This window comes from Cebus imitator, unplaced genomic scaffold, assembly GCF_001604975.1.
Source record: "Cebus imitator isolate Cc_AM_T3 unplaced genomic scaffold, Cebus_imitator-1.0 Scaffold94, whole genome shotgun sequence".
NCBI lineage: Eukaryota > Metazoa > Chordata > Mammalia > Primates > Cebidae > Cebus > Cebus imitator.
This window is the reverse complement of record NW_016107409.1, coordinates 1,490,666-1,508,524: the sequence shown is the minus strand read 5'-3', so window position 1 is coordinate 1,508,524 and position 17,859 is coordinate 1,490,666. Positions and strand designations below refer to the sequence as shown.

Here is a 17,859-nt window from a genome sequence, read left to right as displayed (position 1 = left end):
AAAAAAAAAAAAAAAACAGGAAATGGAGAGAAATGGAGAAATGGTACTGGAAAATTGGTTTTGGTGAAATAATGGTCTCAATATTAAACAATACTAGAAATTTCAGGTTGATCTGTAAGCACATGGCTTCCATACAGACCTCAAATAACCAGAACATATTTGACACAAATACAAGAATGTATTTGCTTGGTCTAGTTTAAATTGCAGTATGTACTGGCTTTTAAATGCCACCAATAGGATATTTTACCTCTAGACCTGGCTTCTATTGATCTTAGAGGTTTCTAAGGAAAAGAGGTGGGAAAAGAGTAAGCAATCCTTCAGCACTGCCTAGCATCTTGGTGCTAGCCAGTGCTAGCATGAAATGAGTTTGTGTCATTCTTTATTATGGAAGCTGATTGTCAGAGGAAACTGAAATGGCTCTGAATGTTGGAACAATCATTTTAAGTGGCCAAAACATTGTTCAGCATACAAGCTACAGCAAGCTTTAAACTACTGAGCACAGCGATTTCTAATATGCAAAATATTTTTAATTGCAAAAAAAAACCTTTCAATTAAAGCATTTACACATACACTGAAAATCCTAATAGAATTTTCTCTATTTTCATAAACTGAATGGGTGATTTTACTTATCAGTTTAAGTTGCTAAGCTGCCTTATGAGAACAATTTATGGTTAATAAGCTACTGATAAAATCTAAGGGGCCTTGGAAAAAAGCACTACTGTATGCTAATGTGAACAAAATACAGTTATCTCTCAGTATCCGTGGGGGACTGGTTCCAGGACCTCCTGCAGATACCAAAATCCACAGATGCTCAAGTCCCTGATAGAAAATGGCACAGTATTTGCATATAACCCACACACATCCTCCCATATACTTTAAACTATCTCCTCTTACTTATAATACCTAATACAATGGCAATGCTTAGTAAATAGTTTTTATGCTGCATTGCTTGGGGAATAATAACACAAAAAATACTCTGTACATGTTCAGTACAAATGCAATTTTTACTATTTGCAATTCAAGGTTGGTTGAATTCTACAGATGTGGAATCCATGGATACAGAGAGCTAACTTTAATAGCATAAATTAATTCTTCTTCTGCAATGACCCCAGATACTAAGAATGCTAGGGACATCATAAAGAACAATACAATCATGGTCTCTGCCTCTGAGGAACTGAAGGTCTAATGGAAAGTCAGATCCTAAGTAAGCAGAAAACTAGAATGTGAATACAACTGGAATAATTAAGCAATGGACGTACCATGCAAGCATATGGTCCATGTGATATATGTGTCAAACGGGAAATAATTATGTGTAAACTAGTGACAACCACATAAAAATTGTATATATACAAGAAAACAATTACACAAAATCCCAGAAAACAAAATCCTCCATATTTCAGCAGATGATAAAATGTGAACCTTTCCTCCATGAAGATCATCCAGTTTCCTAGAAAAACAAGTGTTCTTCATAGCCTTCTCCTTTTCTACCAGTAAGCATTCCCATTGGAGCACAAAAGATGTAAGGATGTGACAATTTTTATTTCTGAATCCATTTAATTCTAGAAAAATATTCAAATAAGAGAGCTCTAGGGTTTGGGGTAAACTCTTTGGCATACAACATTACAACTTACGGCTTCCATCTATGCTACAGCAAAAGCAATTCAAAAACCCTCTCAAGGTACAAAGAGCCAAATGTTACTGTTACCAATTTCTTCCATACTAATTCCGATGAGCTTTTTGAGGAAATGTTCAGTCTCATTGAGATACGAAATATATTTCCCAGGTCCAGATAAGCCTCTAAGAATCAGCCTCAAACATTTTTAAATGAAAATAAAACTTAATTTTCACTCATTCTATGGTTTAAGAGCTGCAAATAATAGGCAAAGCTTTGAAGATGTGCTGAGACATTAACAATGAGCAATCCACTTCTCTTTTCTGCAAACACACAGAACTACAAGAATGAAAGGGAAAGAAAGAATGCCTTGAATGTTTGACATTCCACAAGCCTAAGGAGTCTGTGAATGCAGCCTTCTCCAAAACAGTTTTTCATCCTTCAAGCTGAAGCCACCTGTCCAGGTGAGTGAAGCTAATACCCACCCGACCTTCACTTAGACAACAGTATGACTAGTGTTTTAGAATTTTCTGATTGTGACTACTCTGTTTCATAAGTTTTGTTCAAATTCATCACTAACTTAAGAGGAAAATGTAAGTTCCTATAACTGTCATTTCCCAACTACCAATTAAGTTATTTGACTTGAAGCACAACTTGCAATAATGCTCTGTAAGCATTTCTTTTGCCCCATCATCCAAAGGGGATGCTTTCATCTATTTCATCTTATCTCACTTTTGACATGACCCTGTGCTCAGATTAGAAAAACAAACGAACCAAGTGGCAACAGCATTAGCAGTGAAAAACATTACCCAGAGTTGTGAAGCTGACTTGATCTTATAAAAGTATTGCTTTTATAAGATACTGTTGTTTTCAAAAGGAAACCAGAAAAGAAATATCGATGATTAGAAATAACATTTTTTTCTATAAGTTTGTTCTTTGTCACACCAAATAAATAGGTGTCACAAAACAGAACAAAAAACCAATGATGGGTCAAAGTTTAAAGAAATGGATAGATGGCTGGGTGCAGCTCATGCCTGTAATCCCAGCATTTTGGGAGGTGAATACAGGAGGTTCACTTGAACCCAGGAGTTCAAGATCAGTCTGAACAACATGGCAACACTCCCTCTCTCCAAAATAAAGATTAGCTAGTCATGGTGGTATGCACTTATAGTCCCAGCTACTCAGGAGGCTGGGGTGGGAGGATCACCTGAGTCCAGGAGGTTGAGGCCGCAGTGAGCCGTGTTCACACCGTTGTATTCTAGTCTGGGCAAGAGAGCAAGATCCTGTCTGAAAAAGAAAAAAGAAATGGACAGAACATAATACTTCACTTTATATTCCAAATGAATTCAGGACTGGAATTGGGGGCCAAATTCAAATCTATTTATGGTTTCATCAATCTTTTCTATGTGGGTATCGCAAAAGTGATTTCATCTGTTAGTCTCCAGTTGTATGAAAAATATCAGCTGTACCCTGCAATGACCTAAAATCAAACTGAAACTCCAGCAATGGACAGGCAGGACCATACACTATTAATTCAATAAATGTTCTTAGGTAAATAAGACACAGAGCCAACAACAACAGAAATTACATGGGGCAGGGGGTGGGGTGGGGTGGATCTAGACATATAAACAGATGCTCACAACAGTGTGGCTGGTCTCTGACGGGGAGGGTCAGATGCTGTGGAGGCAAGAGAATTGGGAAGTGTGCTTTAACTACCTGAAGAGAGGGAGGCGCCTACAACAGTGAAGATGCATGCTGGTAAGGCTCTGGTGGAGGAACGGAAAGAAAGTCAGCATGGCTGCGGCCAAACAGCTCAGGTTTTATCCTAAGAGCTCCAGGTAATCCCTAAAGGGTCTTAAGCAGGGAAGAAGTATAAACAGATACAGGTCTAGGAAAGATTACTTTGGCTGACCATAGAGACATAAGATGACAAAGGAGTGCTTAGAGGGACTCCAGGAAAAGAAGAGATGGAAGCCCACATCAGGGAAATGGAGAAAACCGGAAAAAGAGGAGAAGCAAGAAGATTCTGCAACTGGCTAAATTGGACAGGGGGCACTGGATAAGCAGAAAGGCAGAGCCGAGGATCACAGGCAGACACTGAGCTTGAGTATCTGCCTGTAATCCTCACTACAGCAGAGTAGAGCAAGCCTCAAGGCTGACAAGTCCTACTCTGGACATTTTGTTCCAGGTACCTGTGGGATATTAAAGTGGACAGGTCCCAACAGATGGATTTAGAAATCCGAAGCTCAAGAAAGGTCTGGATTCGAGATTTGGAAATTCGGCATGAAATCACTGGGGAAAAAGCAAGTGGAATAAGAAGAGCAGAGTATCTTGAGCAGAACTCTAAGAAACTCAACAGGAAAGGGACAAGGAGTATCCCCTAGAAGGGACTGTGAAGGAAGAGGTAGAGCAGGAGGTAAACCAGGAGAGCAGAGTGTCAGAGGCCTGGGGACTTGAGCATCACAGGCAAGAGGGACGCTAGTGTTGAATGCTGCTAAAACACCAAACAAGGGAAGGGTTGAGAAACTTCCATTGGGTATAACAAGGAGAATTACCAGCGACCTTAACAAGAGTAGTTTCAAGGAGGTTGTAGGTGGATGAAGCCAGATTACAGCAGGTTGAGGCATATTTGAAAGGAGAAGGAAACCATGAGTATAAACAACTTGTTCAAGAAATTTCACTCAGAAGGAAAAAAGAGAAATCAGGTAGTAATCATAGAATGAGACAGAGTTGCAGGACATTTTCTGTTAACCTTTTAATGTAAACATTGTTAGAGACTTGAACATGTTTAAGCTAATGGGAAGGAGCCAGTAAAAAGATCAAAGAGGAGAGGACATAACTCAATGAAGTTCTTAAGAAAGTAGCAGGGAATGGGATCTGAAGCAGAAGTGCAAGAGATGGGCTGGGCATGGTGGCTCATGCCTGTAATGGTAGTACTTTGGGAGGCCAAGGCAGGTGGATCACTTGAGGTCAGGAGTTCAAGACCAGCAAGGCCAACAAGGTGAAACCCCTTTTCTACGAAAAATACAAAAATTAGCTGGGTGTGGTGGCGGGCACCTGTAATCTCAGCTACTCTGGAGGCTGAGGCAGGGGAATCCCCTGAACCTGGGAGACAGAGGTTGCCCAGGTTCACACCATTGAGCCAAGATCACATCATTGCACTCCAGCCTGGGCAACAGGAATGCAACTCCATCTCAAAAAACCAAAAAGAAGTAGTGCAAGAGAAATTGTAGAAGGGGCAAGTCTTCCCTTTCTTCCCTCCACAAGAGGAGGAGGAAAGGATGAATATGAATGAAAGCCAGTTTAAAGGTTAGGAAGCCAGATGCTGGAGGCATACTCATTCTCTCATTCTCATTCTCTCTCTCTCTCCACTAGACTGCATTTTACATGCCCACCAGCAATGTACAACAGTGCTGCTTTCTCCAATATTTACTGTATGTCTTTTGTATTATACTCATCCTAATGGATGGGAGGTGGTATCTCGTTGTGGTTTTGATCGGCATTTGGGGACATTCTCTTCTGAGGTCACCTATTTTTCCCTGTGAAGAAAGAGGTAGGCTTTTTGTTGAGAGTAAGAGGGGAGGTGGCAATAAAAAGTGGAGTGGAGGCCAAGTGCGGTTGCTCATGCCTGTAATCCCAACACTTTTGGAGGTGGGAGGATTGCTTGAGGCTAGAAGTTCAAGACCAGCCTGGGCAACATAGGGAGACCCTGTCTCTACAAAACATAAAAAAATTAGCTGAATGTGGTGGTACACACCTGTGGACCCAGCTACTTGGGAGTGGGGAGGATGACTTGAGCCTGGGAGGTTGAGCTATGATTACACGCCACTGTACTCCAGTACTCCAGCATGGGGCGACAAAGTAAGACCCTGTCTCAAAAAAAAAAAAAAAAAAAAAAAGGAGGAAGTGGAGCAATTGGGGGAAAAAAGTGGAGAAGTCTGAAGCAGTCACTGAGGAGGATGGGAAAGAGAGCTGAGCAGAGAAACCTAGCAGGATAGTAAGACTGAGCCCAGAGAAAACTAGAGACCAGTCTAAGTCTCCTGTGAGCTTTTCTACCCCAGGAAAGAGGTGTGCTTTTTCGTGTTTTTTAAAATCTGATCTAACACATAATTGATTTATATAATTATTTCATTAACTGATCTCCTCTTCTAAGTCAATTCTGGCTAAATTCAGACAATACTCACCATACCCCTCTTGTGCATTCTTAAGGATGTACATAATATATAATTTTTTTTTTTTTTTTTGAGACACAGTCTCACTCTGCTGCCCAGGCTGGAGTGTAGTGGCACAATCTCGGCTTGCTGCAACCTCCGCCTCCCCAGCTCAAACAATTCTCGTGCCTCAGCCTCCTGAGTAGCTGGGATTACAGACACCCGCTGCCAGGCTCAGCTAATTTTTGTAATTTTGTAGAAATGGGGTTTCGCCATGTTGGCCAATCTGGTCTCGAACTCCTCGCCTCATGTAATCTGCCCGCCTCAACCTCCCAAAGTGCTGGGATTACAGGTGTAAGCCACCACACCTGGCCAATATGTAATATTTTTAACTTTTTTAAAAACCAGAGAATATTTTGAAATGTGTTTTAATGCCCTGCCTGGACTCTAGACTCTGTAAAGCCCCAGCTTTCTTTCCTGTGCATAACTTATTGTTTGATGTAGTGCACACAGAAGGAATATCATCATCATCATAAAGGTCTTTCACTTTGCTTCACAGTTTCATCTACCCCACAATGACCAGCAGGAAAAGGAGAATACTGTTTCAGACTTCCCAGCTCCCATGTATTAGGTGGAGCCACGTTCTTGCTGCAGCATACAGGCACTCCTTAATTTTAAAATTTTCAAAGAATTTTTTTAAAGCTGCAAGCTTGACAGCTTTGGGTTTTTATGGCCATTTGTTTTCTGAAGTTCACAGAATTTTATCATTTGGATCACACACATAAATAATCACTTGCAAAAACTCTCTTTAAAGATTAATATGCTTACTCTTCAAGAAAAGCAGTAGAAGAAAAAGGATTCGTCTAGACTATTAATAAATAGACTGGTATTCACACAATGGATTAAATGGATTAAAATCCATCCCACAGATGAACTGTTATATTAATAGAATCTAAATATACAGTTGCATCCTCGACCCTGAAAGCAGTTTACAGGGGTGAAATTCACCCAGTGCTCACCTGAAATGACTAAAGTTTAAAGCACCTATAAACTGCCCTCAGGGTTCAATCATTTTTCCATTCCTTCCCGCATTATACACTTTGACGTTTTAATATTAGCCCACAGTATACACCAGTTTCAGAAACTCAGTTTTTGTCCTCTAAGGGTTTTAATCCTCCCAAAAAAAGAATAGGGCAAAGGCAAAGAAGATCATGAATCTGGTTTTCTAAAAGCATTATTACAAGATTGCTTTGTAAGATTGTAATCCCCAGCTGCAGAGAGTTCCGCAGATGGCTTGGAAGTGTCTCATATGCAAATAAATTAAAAGAGCACTTATGAGAGCAGAACAGAGCGTGCTCGATACTCACCTTAAACAGCAGGTAGCTACTTTCATCAGAGACAGGACTAAGGGGAACGTCATTCACTCAGCTCACCGCACGCCTGGATAAAGGTCCCCACCAACAGGATCCCCACTTTTGTGGATTCCGGGTGGTGGGGGAAAGAGAAACGATAAATAATACGGTTTGTGACAGCACTACCGTCAGGAGGCGAAGGAGAGATGCTAAGATCTTGGAAAGGGCAGAATGAGGATGACGGCACCCACAGCAGTGAGCCTTCAGCTACAAGCAAAATCGAGTTCATGCAGCTCCAAAAAAATAAATAAATAAAAGAGGGAGCAGGGAAAACTTTTCGTCGCCTCTGCCCACCCTTCCCTCCTCCTCGCAGGAGAGCAATTAGCTGAGGTGCTGGCGGGGCCGGGCCGGGGACCCCATCCCTCGCCCGGGACGCAGCGCCTGCGGGGCCGGCCAGGGAGCCGGAGCGAGGGAGGCGGAAGGTGGCGGGGTAACGGGGCACACCCGGCCCGGCCTGCGGGGAAGGGAAGCAGGGGAAGGGCCGGGGGAAAGCGGCCTACGCGAGCTCGACCCCGCGCCCAGACGCTACCTGCGGGGCCAGCTGCTGCCGCGCCGTCCCGCGGGACCGCAGGGATCTCCAAAGCTCCAGCGGGCGCAGAAGCGCGAGAGAGCCGCGGTGCCCACCGGCGGCAAAGGGGAGGAGCGCCCGGGCGCGGGACTCGCCGGGTCACGTGGCCCCGGTCGCCTCACGTGACCCGGCTCAGCGCGCGCCCGGGACGCTACCCAGCCCGGCAGCCCGCTCCCCCCGGCCGAACCTAGACCCCGACTTCTCCACAAGCCGATTGGCCGTCTGAGGCCCGCCCCGAGGCCCTGCCACCGGAGAGTCCTGGTGAAACTCGGTGGCTGCTGCCGGGACTCACAGGCTTTTGTCTCGAAGGAACCAGGAACGCGCGAGGTGCGGGCTCGTGCTGTGCTCCCTGGGATGGCTTGGCTGTGGGGAGGGTCGGCCTCCCATCCCTAAAGGCCTAAGACGGAAAAGCGACCGAGAAATTTAGCTCCTTGCCCACTTTAGGGCGCACCTGGCCCCGGGCACCACCCAGGTGGTGCTGCCTGGGGCTGAAGACCGCGGAGCTGAGACGCGTTTGTTTCACCTGGAGACGCGCCTCTCCCTCCCCGCCCCCACCTCCTGATTGAAAGCACCTAAGGCAGGCCAGGGGCTAGGGAAGGCGGCAGCTGGACAAAGTTAAGAAGGAAGGAGGAGATGAGGCACAGGTCCTGGTATTGGAAGGAGGGCAGAGGTACCTCAGAAGCAGGCCATCGAGGTTGGAAGGGACCCATGAGGGCATCTGATCCAACCCGATTCCTGTTACCAGTGAGTAAACTGAGGCTGGGAGTCGGACTGCTACGAGCCGCTCCAGCCTATCACCTATTAAGATCATAGTCACCTTTATAAAATACTGTACAGCTCTCGGAGAACTCCCAGTTGGCGCTGCAGGATAAAATCCAAACTTGCTGGCACAGCATTCCAGGCACTCTTGTTCAAACGTACCTTTCCCATTTGAGCTTCTAGGAATAAACAGAAAAACATTTCATTTTCTAAATAGCACCAGACAGCTTCACTTTTGGTAACGAGTTCACACTGAGGTCTCTGGGGGGTAACTAGGGGAAGGACAGCGGAGGGTGGGGAGTTGGGGAGGGATAACATGGGGAGAAAGGCAGCAAACCACACTGCCATATATGTACCTATGCAACAATCCTGCATGTTCTTCACAGGTACCCCAAAACCTAAAACGCAAAATATATATTTTTTTAATTTAAATAATTTTTTTTTAAAAGCCCTATTCTCTCCCATCTCTTGCCACTTCCCCAACATTGCTCGAGACTCTGGCTACGAAGAAGTTCTGTTTTCCTTGACTATCCAACTTTCTATGGATTATTTACTTTTTCCCTAAGTTTCTTTACTCCTTTTCGCTTTGTTCATTCTTTTGTCTCTATCTAAAATGTCCTGAATCACCACCTCCCCCACTTAAAGAAAACCAGAGCCAGGCAGTAGCTAAAATTGTAAAGGATGTTATTAAACTAATGCAATAAGAGAATTGAGCTCAGTTCTGTATCTATTCTGAGGTCTCCCCGCTGTTGCACTAGTTCCTAAATAAAATGTTTTTACCACTTCAACTACTGCTTGGCTCTGGTTTTCTTTAACAGCCTCCAAAGTACACATCAGTTTCCTACTCATCTTTCAAAATCCAGGTCAAATACTGCCTACTCTTGGCTTCCCTGCATCCTCTTCCCTGATTTTTTTTAGCAATTGAAGTTCATTCAGACAGTGTCAGCTGCAACTTCCTCCCTGATATCCAGAATACTATATATATTCTGATACACCTCACATTGTCCAGAAAAAGACTGCACATTTCCTGTAAGAGGTGAATTATCTATTGCTGTCTTCTCCCCTAGATTATAAACTCTTTGAAACAGGACTCTGCTGGGTTTAGAACAGTGCCTGGGATGTGATAGACCCTTAATATGCACTGAATGAAGTGGCTTGCCCAAAGTAGTGACAGTTCAGTGAATTTACTAGAAGAGGCCTATTTAGCTCAAAGAAACTGTAATCAGTTTCTTTTGGGTGCAACCTGATCAAAAGAACTTCTGTAAAACATGTTTGAGAGAAAACCGAGGGCATGGGGTATAAGTCATCAAATATGTCCCGAGCGCTCACTGCTTATGCGTCAGATGCCATACCTGGAGCATCTTGGAAGATAAAAGCTGAATGAGACATGATTGCTGATAAGGAATGTGTAGTCTGGTTCATTATTCCAGTACAGGGTGAAAAATGTCATGATACAAGGCACTAAGTGAACACAAACCAGGGACCACAAATCAGGGAGTCAGGGAGAAACTTCGTGGGAAAGCCAATTTGGAGGACAGGAAGTAGATAAGAAGAGAGGAAGAAACATTCCAGGAGAGGGCAGTGTTCAAAGGTAGTGAGGCATGAAACAGTACTATTTGCTTAGTAAAAAAAACAAGTAGGTAGGTGCAGTGGCTCACACCTGTAATCCCAGCAGTTTGGGAGGCCAAGGCAGGCAGATCACTTGAGGCTAAGAATTCAACACCAGCTTGACCAACTTGGCAAAACCCTGTCTCTACTAAAAATACAAAAATTAGCCAGCTGTGGTGGTGCATGCCTGTAATCCCAGCTGCCCAGGAGGCTGAGGCACAAAAATCACTCGAACCCAGGAGGCAGAGGTTGTAGTGAGCAAAGATTGCAGCACTGCACTCCAGCCTGGGTGACAGAGTGAGACTCTGGCTCAAAAAACAAAAACAAGTAACCCTATATTGATGCCTTGATGACTTCATTTACCTCTACGATGAAGGAAACCTAATTAGGTTAATTTTAATATACTTGAAAGAATGACACATTTACTGGTATAGGTGTTATTTACTGTATTGAATAACTTTCTGTCAGGCAGTTCATAGGATCTGCATCTAAAATTGGCATAGGCCAGGTGCAGTGGCTCACGCCTGTAATCCCAACACTTTGGGAGGCCAAGGCAGGTGGATCGCTTAAGCCCAGAAGTTCGAGACCAGCCTGTGCAACATAGCAAGACCATGTCCCTATAAATAAATAAGAATAAAACTGGCCTGGACTAGCATGAGGTGATTTTTAACCTTTTTATTCAGCCTCAAAAGCTTCCTATGATTATTATCTAAAAATAGCAAAATTACTTGTTCCAAAGAAGATGATGACTTTTTTTTTTGAGACAGGGTCTTGCTCTGTCACTCAAGCTGTGCATGGCATGATCATAACCCACTGCAGCTTTAACCTCCATGGGCTAAAGTGATCTTCCCACCTTAGCCTCCTGAGCAGTTGGGACCACAGTTTAGTGCCACCAGGCTGGGCTAATTTGTATTTTCTGTAGAGACAGGGTTTGCCATGTTCTCCAGGCTGGTCTCGAACTCCTGAGCTCAAGCAGTCTGCCCACCTTGGCCTCCCAACGTGCTAGGATTATAGGTGTGAGCCACCACACCTGGCCCCAAAGATTAGAGTACTCTAAACTCTTCCTACAGGGCAAAATAATTCAATGTACAGGTAACACTTTAAGATAGAAACTAGCTTCACCTCCTGCATATGGAAGGGGAAAAGCATTCCTCTTAATGCTAATGCATGATTATGCTGGGAAAAGTACCTGTCAAGAACCTAATAAAATATTGCAAGATTTGTCTGGGCATGGTGGCTCACACCAATAATGGGAGGCCGAGAAGGGCAGATCACTTGAGGTCAGGAGTTTGATACCAGCCTGGCCAACTTGGTGAAACCCTATCCCCACAAAAATACAAAAATTAGCTGGGTGTGGTGACAGGCGCCTGTAATCCCAGGTACTCAGGAGGCTGAGGTGGGAGAATTGCTTGAACCTGGGAAGCAGAGTTTGCAGTGAGTCGAGATCACACCATTGCACTCCATCCAGCCTGGGCAACAGAGTAAGACTCCATTTCAAAAATTTAATTAAAAATTTAAAAATTAATAAAATTGCTTCCTTGTCCTTTAGCAGGCAAAATAGCTTGTTATGTGTGTGTGTGTGTGTGTGTGTGCATGCTTGTGTGTGTGTGTTTTGTTTTTTGACACAGGGTCTCGCTCTGTCACCCAGGCTAGAGTGCTGTGTCATGATCTCGGCTCACTGCAACCTCCACCTCCTGGGCTTGAGCAATCTTCCCACCTCAGCTTCCCAAGTAGGACTACAGATGCACACCACCACACCTGGCTACTTTTGTTTATTGTTTGTAGACACAGGATCTCACTGTTTTGCCCAGGCTGGTAGTGAACTCCTTAACACAAGTGATCCTCCTGCCTCACCATCCCAAAGTGCTGGGATTATAGGCGTGAGCCACTGCACCCAGCCCAAGAGAGCTTCTTAATTATAGAACTTCTTCACGGTCCATGTCAGCTAACAGTGAAATGTATAATTTTTATTCATCAGCAGTCGTCCTTGTTCCACCTGCATTTAGCTGTGATAGCACTGTGGCTTTTTAGGAGGTCACCACCTTCTAGTGGGAGATATGTAGTCTCTAGTGAGACATAGAAGTTCTGACTGCAATTGACTATGAAGCAAGGCTGATCCTCTGAATGTTAATATGCATCTTGAAGACTTCTTAGAGTGACCCCAGGATGACAATTGAGGTAGTAAGAATATTCTCAGATGGGGATTGACTCACTCATTTGGAATATTAAAGTTTAAGTTACCTGGGACAAACTCGATGACACTATGAGGAAACAACCAGAGAAATACATAAGGGCGGACAACAACCCTTCTAGCCTTGGTTTCTTCAAAAAGTTAAATTTAGGGGGAAGGCCAGGCATTGGCGGCTCATGCCTGTAATCCTAACACTTTGGGAGGCCAAGATGGGCAGATCACTTGAGGTCAGGAGTTTGAAACCAGCCTAGCCAACATGTTGAAACCCCGCCTCTACTAAAAATGTTTTTAAAAATTAGCCAGGTGAGGTGGTGGGCACCTGTAAACCCAGCTACTTGGGAGGCTGAGGCAGTAGAATCACTTGAACCCAGGAGACAGAGATTGCAGTGAGCTGAGATGGCGCCATTGCACTCCAGCCCGGGCAACACGAGCGCAACTCCATCTCAAAAAAATTAGAATTAAAAAAAAATGTGGGAGGAAAAAAAGAGGGAGACTGTTCTAGATTACAAGAGCCTAAAGAGGTAGGAGCTGCCGCTGCGCTCAGAGCTTGCAGGCCCCGCGTCACCGTCGCCACAGCTGCCCACCAAGACGCGTCCCCGCCAGCCGCCCCAGGCAGTGTTCCTGCTGCGGCCTCGCGGCGATGGCCACCAAGATCGACAGAGTACAACCCGGTGCGCGACAGCGGCTCGGCCGTTATCTGGGTGATTTTTGAATATGACGGTTCCACCATCATCCCCGGCGAGCAGGGAGCGGAGTACCAGCACTTCATCCAGCGGTGCACAGATGCCTTCGTGTGCTTCACCACCTGGCATGCCATGAGCAAGAGGTCTAAGTTCGCCCTCCTCACATGGCTCGGTGAGAGTATCAGCGGGTTGCAGCGCGCCAAAACTGGGACGGACAAGACCCTGGTGAAGGAGGTCGTACAGAATTTCGCTAAGGAGTTTGTGATCAGTGATCGGAAGGAGCCGGAGGAAGATATATTTCATCAAGAGCGAGCTGAAGAAGGTGGGCGGAGCAAATTACGAGGCTCAGACCGAGTAACCCCAGACCACCACCACCACCCCGCCCCCCGCCGCCCCTTGTCAAAGTCATCTGCCTGCTCCCCAGGGGGAGGGGAACGCTGGCCTCAGCTACCAGCCCAACAGCCCACCAGCCCACCAGCCCACGAGAGAGAAAAGAAGCCATGAGAAGCAGCACCCGCCACCCTGTGTCAGCAGCCCCCACCTTCCTGCTTCCCTTACAACCCTGCTGTGTCCTATGTTGTGATGCTCACGGAACCTCTTTCTTTGTTCTTCTTTTTATTTTCTCCCCTTCTTTTTTGTTCTAAAGAAAAATCATTCTGATGCAAGGTCCTGCCTGCTAGCAGAGCCGAGGTGCCTCCTGCAGTGACCCCTTTTCCTGGCATTTCTCTTACATGCAACAAGGTCTTCCTAGTGGGATCTGCATGACTTCATGTTGCTTCCTGAGCCCGGGGCCTGTTTTGCCATCAAAGTTTTCTTGAACCCCTTTTCCTGTATACCACTGAGGAGCAGCTGGGCCAGGAGCTGCGCCTGGTGCCTGCAGCCTTCATAAGCACACACATCCATTCCCTACTCAGGCCCATACCTCCTGGAATCTGCCCCAGGCTCCCTCAGCCCCCCTGCATCCAGTAGCCTAAGCTGCAGGTCCAGCAGAGGCAGGATTGCTCCGTGGTGAGGTTAGGTCTGGCTCAGACTGAATAAGAAGAAATAGAATTTGCCTTAAAACTTGCCTGGCAGTGGCTTTGCTGCATGGTCTGAAACCACCTGTTCCCGCCCTCTTGACCAAAATTTCCTTGTGACACAGAGAAGGGCAACGATCTGACCCCAGAGTTAATAGAGGGAGTATTTCAGGGTTTACTTCAAGAGCTCCCAAAGCGATGAGGCTGTTAGGGAGAGAGCCCCAGGGTGAGGACTGGAAATTTAAGGAGAGCTGGGAATGGATCCCTTAGGTTCAGGAAAGTTCTGTGCAAGCTTCGAGGATGGCTCGGGCTGGAGGGCTGCTCCCATTGCGTGCTAGCTGTGAGCTGAGCAAAGCCCTGAGCTCATGGTACCCGGAAAGCCTGCAGCTTCAACCCTAGGCCTGCACCACACATTCAAAAGGATCAATTTGTTTTGTTTTTAAGAAAGATGAGATTGGCTTGGTTCTTCATAAGCACGTTTTATGTAACTCTTTTTCTTTTTTCCTTGCTCATTTTGTTTTGGGGAAGAAATCTGTACTGTGTTGGGATTGTGAAGAACATCTCTGCACTCAAACAGTTTACAGAAATAAATATTTTTGTTAAAAAAAATTTAAAAAAATATAAGAGACTAAAGAAACACGATATTTAAATACAGTGTATGAACCTTGGATAGAATCCTGGTTCCAATTTTATTTTTTAAGAGATGGTGTCTCTGTCCCCCAGACTGGAGTGCAATGGCACCATCACAGCCCACTGCAGCCTCAAACTCCAATGCTCAAGAGATCCTCCCGCCTTGGCCTCCTAAAGTGCTGAGATTACAGGTGTGAGTCACCATGCCCAGACCCTTGGTTCCAATTTTTTTAAGCTATAAATGATATTTTGTAGAGAATCAGAAATTTAATATGGACTGGATATTAGATAGTATTAGGGGATTACTGGTGTTTTTGGTTTTGGTTTTTGTTTTTTTGTGAGATGGAGTCTCGCTCTGCCACCAGGCTGGAGTGCAGGGGCGCATTCTTGACTCACTGCAACCTCCATATCCCGGGTTCAAGTGATTCTCCTGCCTCAGCCTCTCGAGTAGCTGGAACTGCAGACGCACACCACCACGCACCACGCCCAGCTAATTTTTGTATTTTTAGTAGAGACAGGGTTTCACCATGTTGACCAGGATGCTCTCAGTCTCTTGACCTTGTGATCTGCCCACCTCGGCCTCCCAAAGTGCTGGGGTTACAGGCATGAGCCACCGAATCCAGTCTACTGTTATTTTTTTAGATGTGGTAATAGTAATATTATAAATATCCTGGCTGGGCATGATGGCTTATGCCTGGAATCCCAGCCCTTTGGGAGGCTGAGGCAGGAGGATTGCTTGAGCTCAGGAGTCAAAGACCAGCATGGGCAACATGACGAAAACCCATCTCTACCAAAAATTAGCCAGGTAAGATGGCACATGGCTGTGGTCCCAGCTACTTGGGAGGCTGTGGTGGGAGGATTGCTTGGGTCCGGGAGGTCAAAGCTGCAGTGAGCTCTGATTGCACTACTGTACTCCAGCCTGGGAAACAGAGCAAGACCTTGTCTCAAAAAAAAAAAAAAGAAAGAAAGAAAGAATGTCCCTATTTTTATGAGCTGTATACCAGAATAATTAAGGACAGAGTATAATGAGGTCTACAAATGGTTTACACAAAAAGTTAACACTGTACATATCCATGTCCATAAAGAAAGAAAATATGGCAAAATGTTTGCAATTGTTAAATCTAAGATCTATTCTTTATACGCTTATTTAAACTTTGAAATTTTCTTCTTTTTTTTTTTTTTTGAGTCTCACTCTTGCCCAGGTTGGACTGTGGTGGCATGATCTTGGCTCACTGCAACCTCCACCTCTGAGGTTCAAGAGTCTGTCATGCCTCAGCCTTCCCAATAGCTAGGATTACAGATGCACGCCACCATGCCTTGCTAATTTTTGTATTTTTAGTAGAGACAGCGTTTCACCATGTTGGCCAGGCTGGTCTTGAACTCCTGACCTCAAGTGATCCATCCGCCTTGGCCTCCCAAAGCGCTGGGATTACAGACATGAGCCACCACACCTGGCTAAACTTTGAAATTTTCATAGCAAAATATTGTAAGGTGGGATGAGATGTGCCCTTTATATTTCAAACTAAGAAAGCAGGATATTTCAGTAATTTATTCATAAAAATCTTTTGAATGCCTGCCATGTACTAGGCACTGTAATAAGCTCTGAGTGTACCTTGGTGATTAAAATAGTAATGTTTCCTTTCATAAATGTTATGCCGCATTACCCAATCTCTCCTTTAAGAATGAAGGATTTATTCCTCCAGCTTTTGGGAAGCTTGTATGCTGACAGCCTTCTTCAGTGATTGCCTTGCTAAAGAAAACTGCCTTATTCAAGATCCAGCCACCTTCCAGAGGCAGCCTGCAACACATGACTGTTCAATGTGGGACTGTTAAAACCTGATCCACCGTGGCTCATGCCTGTAATCCCAGCACTTTGGGAGGCCAAGGTGGGGGATCAACTGATTCCAAGAGTTCAAGACCAGCCTGGCCAACATGGTGAAACCCCATCTCTACTAAAAATATGAAAAATGACCTGGGTGTAGTGGCTCGCTCCTGTAATCCCAGCTACTCAGGAGATTGAGGCAGGAAAATCACTTGAACCCAGGAGGCAGAGGTTGCAGGGAGCCAAGATCGTGCCATTGCACTCCAGCCTGGGTGACAGAGCAAGACTCCATCTCAGAAAAAAAAAGACCTTCTCACCTCCTCAGAGAACATCTCTGAAGAGTCTTTCCAGCTTTAGAACTCCCCATAATGTTGGCTGAGGCCTGGTTGTGACTATACTATAGCCTACTTTCTCTTTCTGTCAATTTTGCTTCCGTCTTCTTCCCCATAGGTCCCAAGAACATCTACCATTGAAGAGGCGTTAAATAACCAACTGGAATGACTCAGCCAGTTGATGTCAGCCAGCTTTTTCATCAGCCACCCTAGTCCTGGCACAATGGATTCATAAACAGAGGAGACATGGAAGCAAAGGAGGCTATCCATGGGCCCAACCACATGATGTCCCACTTACCAATGTTAATCTAGCTAGTGTCACAGCCATATAATCACCCTGACACTAGTAGAAACCATTGCTGAAACCCAATACAACAATATCCCTTGAAGATACCAACCAGCCACTTAGTGGCAGGTTGACCATATTGAACTCTTTCCATAATGAAAGGGGCAGCCATTCATTTTCACAGGAATAGGCAGGTATTCTGTGTGTGGGTTTGCCTTTCCTGCCTGTAGAGTCTCATCTGACATGACCATCCAAGGGCTTATGCTGTATTTAATCCACCAGTGTGGCATTCCACATACCATTGCAGCAGACCAAAGGACCTACTTTACAGCAAGAGACATATAGCGGTGTGCACATAACCATGGAATCCACTGGAACTATCATATGGCACACCACGCAAGCTACTGGCCTCATAAGCAATGGAACAGCCTATTGAAAGCTTGGCTAAAGTGCCAGCTTGGAAGTGATACCCTGTGAGGATAAAGCACTACCCTTGGAATGCATTTTCACTGTTGGTGGGAGTGTCAATTAGTTCAACCACTGTGAAAGACAAGTGTGGCGATTCCTCAAGGATCTAGATTTGACTCAGCAATCCCATTAACTGGGTGTACACCCAAAGGATTATAAGTCATTCTACTAAAAAGACACATGCAGACTTATGTTTACTGCAGGACTATTTACAATAACAAAGACTCGGAACCAACCCAAATGCTCATCAATGATAGACAATGGATGAAGAAAATGTGGCACATATACACCATGGATGGAATAATATGTAGCTATAAAAAA

The 17,859-nt window shown here is 45.0% G+C and overlaps 1 protein-coding gene and 1 pseudogene across 9 annotated transcripts in view; one reads left to right on the top strand and one right to left on the bottom strand.

Annotated features, from left to right (window-relative positions):
* The window catches only part of RCBTB1 (RCC1 and BTB domain containing protein 1), a 52,247-nt gene extending 44,385 nt beyond the window's left edge, over positions 1 to 7,862 (bottom strand). For 3 of the 9 annotated variants that reach the window (XM_037741096.1, XM_037741098.1, XM_017535896.2), the window contains exon 1: positions 7,705 to 7,853. The gene's annotated coding sequence lies outside the window, so the exon portion shown is untranslated. Of the gene's footprint in view, positions 1 to 2,819; positions 2,900 to 7,130; positions 7,236 to 7,704 lie in introns of all 9 variants that reach the window. The other 6 variants (XM_037741092.1, XM_017535894.2, XM_037741097.1 and 3 more) reach the window with 4 other exon arrangements.
* Positions 7,863 to 12,373: 4,511 nt separating this feature from the next.
* On the top strand, positions 12,374 to 13,342 carry LOC108309484 (annotated as a pseudogene).
* Positions 13,343 to 17,859: the final 4,517 nt, after the last annotated feature.